The sequence below is a fragment of the Priapulus caudatus genome, unplaced genomic scaffold (genome assembly GCF_000485595.1).
Source record: "Priapulus caudatus unplaced genomic scaffold, Priapulus_caudatus-5.0.1 Scaffold203, whole genome shotgun sequence".
NCBI lineage: Eukaryota > Metazoa > Priapulida > Priapulimorpha > Priapulimorphida > Priapulidae > Priapulus > Priapulus caudatus.
Window position 1 is genome coordinate 162,327 of NW_014577264.1, and position 3,082 is coordinate 165,408.

Below are 3,082 nucleotides of genomic sequence, written 5' to 3' on the forward strand. Positions count from 1 at the left end.
CTACGTGTATAGCCGAAAGGCTTCTCCAATGGCCAGAACTGCTCAATTGACCGATTATACGGCTTTATCCTATACCCGAAGGGATTCGTGAATGTATTCTAAGTAAGGGCAGCGATTAAGTCATTGTGGCACCACAGGTGGCGCTGTTCGCGCTTCGCGCGTTGATCCGGCTGCAGACTGTCCAGTCTAGCTGTCATTCTTAAAATGAATGATGTTTCTAGGACTGGTCTTGGTAGCAGCCGCCTGGTCTGGCAGGCAGGTCCTGAGCTTTAAGTGGTTATAAACATGGGGCCCTATCATCCCTATTCATGGTGTCTACACATTTATGAATTTGGATAGACTCTCTTATATCTATTTAGAGAAAAACCTTTCTCATTGAAGATCTCACCCACACACTAATCAGGAACGTGGTCACAGTTGACCACGCTGTCGATAATGGTCGTCTTTTCTTATAGTTATAGCGGACAGGGTGCGAAATTAACACGAGTCCGGAGTCAAATACTCCCCGATTTACTGTCGGACTCCCTGATTTCACATATATGCCACAGTACGTGTCACAGTACGTGTCACAGTACGTAGTCACAGTACGTGTGACTCCCTGAAAATTCTGCTACACTAACTAGTTCATTCCAGAGCACGCCCTCGCGGAATTACCGTATTTTTCCAGCAAATGTCCCCAGAAAATTTGGCAGACGTGCACCGCAAATGTTCTGCAATGTTCAAACGTGTAATCAGCAGTGGTTATTACAGACAGCCAGCGTGTGCCGCGCTTGCCGCTAGTGCGTACAATGTACGTGCGTTATGGCCAGCAGTGGTGTCGATTGATGTACGGCAGGGGCGGATTCAGACCGTATTTGCCATATTGGGAAATACGGTCTAGATTTCAAAATGCCTTCCGAAATTTTGCGCTAAAAAAAGAGAAAATAATTTGATGGAATTTGGCTATATTCTTTATTTGTTTTCTTTTTCTTCTGATTCATTGACAGGACTTGAAGGAAATCAAAATTTTACATGGTAACAAAACTAGCTTTGATATATCTGAAAAAGAAGGGAAGTGCTTGAATCATTCTGCATTAATTGCTGGTATGCAAAGCACAGGCAAAATGAAGCAGAAATAAATTTCCATAATTATGGTTTTTAGCTATTGCTGCTTGACTAAATATGTGCTCAAATGGTGCTCATTTTTGTGCCCAGGGACCCTTGAAATTTTTGACCCCAGACCCCCCGCCATGTGCTTCCGCGCCTAACAGCGCCCACTGTGGGGTGGTGTGCCCTTTTTGGGGGATGTGCCCTTAAAACTGGAAAAATACTGTCTAGCTTCAGCCCTGGATCAGCCCCTGTCGGGCCCGATTGTTTCATGTCTGTGGCACGAAGTGATGTCTTGTGCTGAGCATGTTTATAACTGCGTAGCTCCCCATCCTAACAACTGTGGAAATTATTGAAGTGTGAGTATTTGGCAGATAACAAGCATATATGTTGATGTACCAGTGTTCATGTATTAAGTACCAGAGATGGATTAGACTGTTGGTCACATATATTGAAGTACATGTATGACAAATGATTGTACTCCTAGCTCTGGGGGGGTATTCGTGTACATGACTCTTTTAGAGCAAAACCTTATATTTTCTCATTCCTTATGGTAAGACTCTCAAAAAAGTTTGGTAACACTTCGGTCAAGTACGTTTTTTCTGTACAGCTAATTATGCAATTTTTGGTTAGGCCGCCAAAGTGAAAAGATGACAATATTAAAGTTTCAGAGCATAATATTTATTAAGCAACCATAAACTTTCAAATTGCACTGAATTACATTGAATGATTATTACTAATAACTTTCTAGCATGATTTGTTGCCATAAACTTTGTTTCATAGTACGAAATGGCTACATTTTGCTCAAATTTAGCCAAAAAATAGCCAAAAATCGCGTTCACTTTGAAAGTAGCTCTAAGTATGATATGCTTCTAGCTCACCCCAATATTGTAGCTAGAACTACCAAAAATTGGCCAAAAGTATTCCTTATTAAGTGCCCTAAGTGACCCAACGTTCAAAATGATGCTTCCCGCTCTATATAGTGCACAGCGGGGGCTATTGTAATTCAGGGTCAACCTTACCCCAAATAGCGCCTTTTGCGAATTTCGTCAAATGATGATAACTCCGTACAGTAAGTGACATAGAAGTTGATTTTGTGGCAACATATAGGTTTTTTGACACCAAGGAATTGAATTGACACCATTATTATACATTTTGAGTTCACCTAATTAGAAGAAGTATAAGATGTCTGCCCAAAAGCCGATAATTAAGACACGAATTGTACCATAGAAAGATGATTGAAGGATAATCACATGCATCATAGAACTGTACAGGCGTGACAAAAGAAACGACAGAAGGAGAAACACCCCTGCATATCATCAATGCGGCGAATCTGTTCATGGTCTTAGACGCGAGGCAAAATTGTGACCACAACCCCAAACCATAAAGGACTTGCAATCAGCTACGCAGAGCTGCGTAGGTACAACATGATCTCGCATCTTTCACGACACAGCACAACCAAAACGCGTTGCGCTACCCTGTCACTTTGTTCCAGGGCAATTCACTCTCTGGCGCCATTGACAATTGGGATCATGAGGTACAAAATGTATCGGAGCACTGATACAGTGACCTGTACTTTACCAAACAAACCGTCATCATTCAACCGCGTAAACCCAAGATTTCTGACACTGAAGGTCAGATATGGCCAGCAAGCTTTTAAGCAAATGCTCACTATGTCAAATTCTCTCAAAGCTTCCACAAATCTGCTCGCCGTCCTGACCTTCCTGCATCCTACGAAGTGAGCAACGACGTTCTATCATCTGTAAATGGCGATGCAGCTAAACTGAAAGATACTATCTGGTCCCTTGCCCGCGTAGATGTCACCCAAAATCAGGTCTCCATCTATCGTCCATCACAAACAATGCCCTTCTGGAGGGCAAGCAACGCTGTATGGACAGAGGAGAACATCCAAGAAAGAACCTCACATTCTTGCCTGTCCTCGCGCCTATCCTGGTTACTGAGTATGGCAATCTCTCTCTTTTGCCACCTGTCTACC

The 3,082-nt window shown here is 42.7% G+C and overlaps 1 protein-coding gene across 1 annotated transcript in view; it reads right to left on the reverse strand.

The window, feature by feature from the left end:
- LOC106807254 overlaps positions 1-3,082 on the reverse strand; it is a 20,113-nt gene that overhangs the window by 15,865 nt on the left and 1,166 nt on the right. The window lies entirely within an intron of this gene.